Raw genomic sequence first — 7,789 nt, 5'->3', positions numbered from 1 at the left:
AACCAACACTTTTGGCATAACATGCATGCCACATGACCAAGTTCAGTTTTCTGACAGGAAAAATAAGGGAGTTGTAGTTATATAAAAGGCATTTATATTCCTCACTTCAAGTGCACTAATCTACAGAGGTGTAGGAGTACTGATATATCCTACTCAAGTAGAAATAGTGTTACTTAATTACTCAAGTTTGAGTAAGTTGCACATAAAATACTTACTTTATTTTTAGTATTTTTTTTTATTATTATTTATTTGATAGGGACATTGCACATTAATGAACATCAGTGTAAAACAAATGTAAATATGCCAGATTATAGCTACAAAGCTAGTTTTCATCCGTAGTCCCTAGGCAGGCAAATACATAAGAAATGACAACATACAATAGAATACAATACAATATAACAATACAAGCAGCACAGGGAAATGTTCAGAGTCTAGTGGTCACATGACTGGTTTCTTTTCAGCCGTAGTTTGATTTGGGTTTTAAAGCTGACCAGTGTAGGACTGTTCCAGATGTTAGTGGCCCTCAGAGAGAGAGTTCTGTCCTTGGGTAGTTCTTCTGAAGGGGACCTCACAGTCTCTTCTGGAGGAGGCCCTAGTTCTCAGACCACTTGAAGTCTTAGGTTTGAAAAAGGCAGACACAGGAGGTGGGGCTAGTCCATGTAGCGCTTTGTAAATGAAGCATACATACTTAAAGTTGATAAAATGCTCAAAATTTAGTAGATTGTAATTGTTTAAAATATTGTATTCATGAAATGAATTAGGTTTTTGGTCAAAAATACAAAGATTCAATTATTTTCAAATTGTATCAGTGGTGAGAGACCCACTTGTGATGCAATATTAAAGTAATAAGTACTAAATATTGCCACAATTTATATATATCCATATAAAATACAATCTAAAAATAACTGAATTTAATGCAAAATAAAAAAAACTTAAGCTTTTAGCTAAGAATTTAAAATTGAGAAAATGGCCTCTATTCATTATTGTTTATGGCATAGTGCATTACATTTAATCTGGTTTTTACGATGTGAAGCATTTGATTGTCATCTGATTATTTTATTTATTTTAGTTTCACAATGTCTGTTTATTGTCAAAATGTAACAATTTTTTTTTTTTAAACATACTTTAAGTAAAATGATTTAATTACAATAACTTTAGTACCGTACATGTTGATTACATTTTCTAGGCAAGGTATTCATTTTTTGTGCGTTGTTTTTAGAGTCACATTGTTTCATTTATAGACTATCCTGACATTTTGTATTTTTCTTCATGTATTGGTCAATTAAAAATAAATTATAGATTAAGTTTTATTATTTAAGATATTAAAAAAATTGTTTCAGGCAAGAAAATTACCAGTGGTTGAAAGAGGGCCGACGGAACACAACCAGGAAGCCTTTTAATTCTATCTATCTTCTCTAAAGGAATTAAGAGTGGATTTTCATCAACTATCTGATCATTTATTCTGTGGGGCTCAATATTCATGCTGTGGCAGTTTTCTGCATCTTTGGTTCGATATTTAAAATGTTTATAGAATGCTTTAGGATCCCATTTTTGTCCATAATCTATGCAATTGATTATATTTGGGGCCATTTTGTTCAAAAATTTGAAGATTTGTTGGCCTTTACATAATGTATTTTAAATTAACTTTTATTATTTATACTTTTAGCTTAACTTTTGTGGTTTTATAATGTGCAATGAAAAGTGACCCTGGGTGATGTGAAAGGCACTGGTTTTCAAATAAATCTCGTATAATTTCCTATCGGTTTTTCTATATATAATTAGTGTTTAAGTGCAGTTGACAAGTTTGCTTATCATTTTTAAATGAAACATTAGAAGTTGGACTTTAAGTGGTTAAGAATATTGTAATCGTCACTTAAATTTGTTATTACGACATAGTTGGGTTTCATTGTTGTAGTAAAAATATTAAGTTTAAAGCTGTAAATAAAATTGATAACCATCTCAATTACTAAACACATGAAATGGACTTAATTTCAGTCAATATTGAAGGGAAAAGAAAAAAAAAAAAAAAAGAAGTCTTTTAGATTTTTCAATATCATTTAACATTTATTATAACCATTTACAGATATTTACAAAATAATTTAAAAGCCTAATCCACTGTTGTCCACTGCCAGCATTCCTGTGATGAGGTCATCCTCTCTCTCTTGACTGAAAGACAAAAAAGGTTTTCATTAAAACACCCATTTTGGGACTTGATTACCTTGAATTAACATCTGGTTCTAGCGGTATGGCCAAAAACAGAGGGAAGGGGCAGCACTTACCTCCAGGTGTGCCAGACACTGAAGGTGATGAAGAACAATGGTGGTGGGGCTGTTGGAGCATCGGGCGGTGTCGTTGGTGTCGACTCGGTGGCACCCTCACTTTTCACAGTCACCTTTAAAAAGAGATGAAATAATGTAATTGCCAAATAGTTCAGAGTGTGGTGTCCACTACTTACGTTTCATTCCACTCCAGCCATTGTTGTCTTTCATTGAGCGGTAGTTGCTTGAGTTTCTTCAATTTCTCCCAACACTGTAGAGTGGTCCGGTGGAACCAGTGAGCACGCATTAGCTTAGAGAGCTGCTGATATACTTGCTCGTTACAAGTACAGCCGTCCAGCTCTCTGAATGCGCTCATCAGCGAGCAACATGAAAGGTTTGAATCTCAGATTCCACTACTTTGCTGCCATGATTGCCAACAAAAAATGGCGGCCAGATGCTTCTTTTTTGAGTTACATGATGACGTTATGCTGGTATGATTTGTACCTACATATTTTCAGACCAGGGCTACTTTTTTTGGAACCTCAATGAATGAGGCATTAAAAAGACAGCACCAGGTACCAAAGAGGTACTTTTTCCCAGCGTAAACAGTAAAGCCGATACGCCAATGGAAAACACCATTAGACAAAACAATGCAAAAAGGACCTTGGTTAGTCAAAATAATGAAAAAAAAAAGACCCTTGGTTAGTCAAACCAAGGCATAAAGAACCCAGTTTGTTATTGGAACAATGCAAAAAAGAACCTGGGTTAGTCAATGCAAAAAGAACCTTGGTTAGTAAAAACTATGAATAAAGAACCTTGTTGATTAGAAAATGACCCTTGGTTAGTCAAACAATGCAAAAAGAACCCAGTTAGTTATGGGAACAATGGAAAAAGAACCTGGATTAATTGGAAAAAGAAACCTGGATAGTCAAAACAATGCATAAATATCCCAGTTAGTAAAGGGAAAAAAGAACCTGAATTGATTAGAAAAAGAACCCTGGTAGTCAATGCAAAAAGAACCTGGGTTAGTAAAGACAATAACCTGGGTTGATTGGAAATAGAAACCTGGTTAGTCAAAACAATGCATAAAGAACCCTGTTACTAAAGGGAAAAAAAAGAACCTGGGTTGATTGGAAAAAGAACTCTGAATAGTCAATACCAATGCATAAAGAACCTAGTTAGTTATGCGACAATGGAAAAAGAACCTGAGTTGATTAGAAAAAGGACCCTGGTTAGTCAATGCAAAAAGAACCCGAGTTAGTAAAGACAAGAACCTGGGTTGATTGGATATAGAAATCTGGTTAGTCAAAACAGTGCATAAAGACCCTTGGTTAGTCAAACCAAGGCGTAAAGAACCCAGTTTGCTATTGGAACAATGCAAAAAAGAACCTGGGTTGATTGGAAAAAGAACCCTGGATAGTCAAAACCAATGCATAAAGTACCCAGTTTGCTATTGGAACAATGAAAAAAGAACCTGGTTTGATTGGAAAAAGAAACCTGGTTAGTCAAAACAATGCATAAATAACCCAGTTAGTACAGGGAAAAAAGAACCTGGGTTGATTGGAGAAAAAAAAAACCCTTGAATAGTCAATACCAACGCATAAAGAACCTGGTTTGTTTGGAAAAATAACCCTGGTTAGTCAATGCAAAAACAAACCTGGGTTGATAGGAAAAACCCTGGTTAGTTGATGCAAAAAGAATCTGGATTAGTAAAAATAATGCAAACCCTGAATAGTCAATACCGAAATGCATAAAGAACCCAGTTATTAAAGGGAAAAAAAAAGAACCTGGGTAGACCGCAAAACAATTAAAAAAAAAAAAAAAAAAAAAAAGGGGCGGTGTGGCCTTGGGATCAAGAGCATAATCCACTGTTGTCCACTGCTGGCATTTGGTGCATCACCGTGATGACGTCATCCTCTCTCTGGACTGAAAGACAAAGTTTTTATTAAATAACTTATTTTGGGATATCTTTGATTACCTTCAATCAAAATTTCTTTAGTTCTAGCGATATTGCCAAAAACAAACCACAAAGGAGAGGGCAGCACCTACCTCTGGGTGTGCTACACATTGAAGGTGATTGGAAGCACGTGGTGGGGCATCTGGCGGTGGTAATGGCAGCGATTTGGTCATTTGTTTGAAAGTTACCTTGGGATCAACTGGAAGGTCCTTGTTCAACACCAGCAGTCAGCATGGCCAACACTACCAGAACCTTAACCAACTTGATCACTAAGCACTTGCAAGGAAAAAAAAAACAGATAATTTAACAGAGTTATATTATCAGACAGTAAAAATAGTTAAAGTTAGCTGGGAGGACAGACTACAAATATTAGCTGGCAGATTAAAACTAAACTTTGGCAGATTTCAACATTAGCAAATTAAAATATTAACAAGCAGATTTAAAATATTTAACCTTAGCGGGGATAATAGCCAGAAGATTGAAAATATTTAAATTTAGCTAGGGAGGACAAATTTAAATATTAGCCAGCAGATTAAAAATATTTCAACATTAACTGGCAGATTAAAAATATTAGCCGGCAAATTAAAAATATTTAAATTTAGCAGGGGGAATAGATTTCAACATTAGCCGGCATCTTAAAAATATTCAACTTTAGGTGGAGGGACAGAAACATTAGCCAGCAAATTAAAATATTTGCAGCAAACTCAAAATATTTAACCTTGACGGGAATTTAAAAATTAGCCAGCAGACAAACATTAGTCAGCAGATTAAAAATATTAAATTTAGCTGGGGGGACAGATTCCAACAGTAGCTGGCAGATTAAAAACATTAGCCAGCAGTTTAAAAATATTAAAATTTAACAAATTTCAAACAGCAGATTAAACAATGATATTTTCACAGATTAAAAACATTTAACATTAGTTGAAAAGACATTAGCCAGCAGATTAAATATATCTAGATTTAGCTGGGGGGACAGATTTCAACATTAGCCGGCAGATTAAATATATTTAAATTTAGTTTGGGGGACAGATTTCAACATTAGCTGGCAGAAAAAAAAATAATTAAATTTAGTTGGAGGACAAAAACATTAGCTGGCAAATAAATTATTGAATTTAGCTGGAAGGACAGACAAACATTAGCCAGCAGATTAAAAATAGCCGGCAGATTACAAATATTAAAATTTAGCAGGAGGGACAAATTTCAAATATTAGCCAGCAGATTAAAACTATTAGCTGGTAAAATAAATATATTTTACCTTAGTTGGGACAAAAACATTAGCCGGCAAATAAAAAATGTTTAAATTTTGCTGAAAAGACAAACAAACATTAGCCAGCAGATTAAAAATATGATATTTTCGCAGATTAAAAATATTTGACCTTGGCAGGGCAATTTAAAAATTAGCCAGCAGACAAATATTAGCCGGCAAATTCAAAGTATTTAAATTTCGCTTGGGGGGACAGATTCCAACATTACCCTGTAGAATAAAATATTTGCAGCAGATTAGAAACATTTAACTTTAGCTGATAGGGGTGGGATTAAAATAATTAGCCATCAGATTAAAACATTAGCCAGCAAATAAAATATTTAGATTTAGTTTGGGGACAGATTTCAACATTCGCTGGCAGATTAAAAATATTTGCAGCAGATTAAATTTTTTTAACATTAGCTTAAAAGACATACAAACATTAGCCGGCAGATTAAAATTAAAATTTAGCAGGGGGACAAACTTCAAATCTTAGCCAGCAGATTAGAAATATTAGCTGGTAAAATAAAATTTATATTTAGTTGTGGGGGACAGATTTCAACAATAGCTGGCAGATTAAAATATTTGCAGCAAATAAAAAATATTTAACCTTGGCGGGGCAATTTAAAAATTAGCCAGCAGATTAAAAATATTTAGATTTAGCTTGGGGACAGATTTCAACATTCGCTGGCAGATTAAAAATATTTGCAGCAGATTAAATTTTTTTAACATTAGCTTAAAAGACATACAAACATTAGCCGGCAGATTAAAATTAAAATTTAGCAGGGGGACAAACTTCAAATCTTAGCCAGCAGATTAGAAATATTAGCTGGTAAAATAAAATTTATATTTAGTTGTGGGGGACAGATTTCAACAATAGCTGGCAGATTAAAATATTTGCAGCAAATAAAAAATATTTAACCTTGGCGGGGCAATTTAAAAATTAGCCAGCAGATTAAAAATATTTAGATTTAGCTTGGGGACAGATTTCAACATTCGCTGGCAGATTAAAAATATTTGCAGCAGATTAAATTTTTTTAACATTAGCTTAAAAGACATACAAACATTAGCCGGCAGATTAAAATTAAAATTTAGCAGGGGGACAAATTTCAAATATTAGCCAGCAGATTAAAACTATTAGCTGGTAAAATAAATATATTTTACCTTAGTTGGGACAAAAACATTAGCCGGCAAATAAAAAATGTTTAAATTTTGCTGAAAAGACAAACAAACATTAGCCAGCAGATTAAAAATATGATATTTTCGCAGATTAAAAATATTTGACCTTGGCAGGGCAATTTAAAAATTAGCCAGCAGACAAATATTAGCCGGCAAATTCAAAGTATTTAAATTTCCCTTTGGGGGACAGATTCCAACATTACCCTGTAGAATAAAATATTTGCAGCAGATTAGAAACATTTAACTTTAGCTGATAGGGGTGGGATTAAAATAATTAGCCATCAGATTAAAACATTAGCCAGCAAATAAAAAATAACCGGCAGATTAAAAATATTTAAATTTAGCGGGGGGGCACAGAGTAAAAATATTTGCAGCAGATTAAAAATATTTTACCTTAGTTGGAGGGACAAACACATTAGTTGGCAAATAAAAAATTTAATTTAGCTGAAAGGACAGACAAACATTAGCCAGCAGATTAAAATTAAAATTTAGCTGGGGGGACAAACTTCAAATATTAGCCAGCAGATTAAAAATATTAGCTGGTAAAAGAAAAATATTTAAATTTAGCTGTGGGGACAGATTTGAACATTAGCCGACAGATTAAAAACATTAGCCAGCAATTAAAAATATTAGCCGGCAGATTAAAAAATATTTTACCTTAGTTGGAGGGACAAAAACATTACCTGGCAAATAAAAAACATTTCAATTTTGCTGGAAAGACAGACAATTAGCCAGCAGATTAAAAATATTTAGATTTAGCTTGGGGACAGATTTCAACATTCGCTGGCAGATTAAAAATATTTGCAGCTGATTAAAAATAATTAAATTGAGTTGGAGGACAGACAAACATTAGCCAGCAGATTAAAAATATTAGCTGGTAAAATAAAATTTAAATTTAGTTGTGGGGGACAGATTTCAACATTAGCTGGCAGATTAAAATATTTGCAGCAAATAAAAAAATATTTAACCTTGCAAGGCAATTTAAAAATTAGCCAGCAGAAAATATTAGTCAGCAGATTAAAAATATTTAAATTTAGCTGGGGACAGATCTTAACTTCAGCCGGCAGATTGAAAAATATTTTACCTTAGTTGGAGGGACAAAAACATTAGCCGGCAACTAAAAAATATTTAAATTTAGCAGGAAAGACAAAC

This window comes from Gouania willdenowi, chromosome 10 (assembly GCF_900634775.1).
Source record: "Gouania willdenowi chromosome 10, fGouWil2.1, whole genome shotgun sequence".
NCBI lineage: Eukaryota > Metazoa > Chordata > Actinopteri > Blenniiformes > Gobiesocidae > Gouania > Gouania willdenowi.
Note: the sequence above shows the minus strand (reverse complement) of the source record.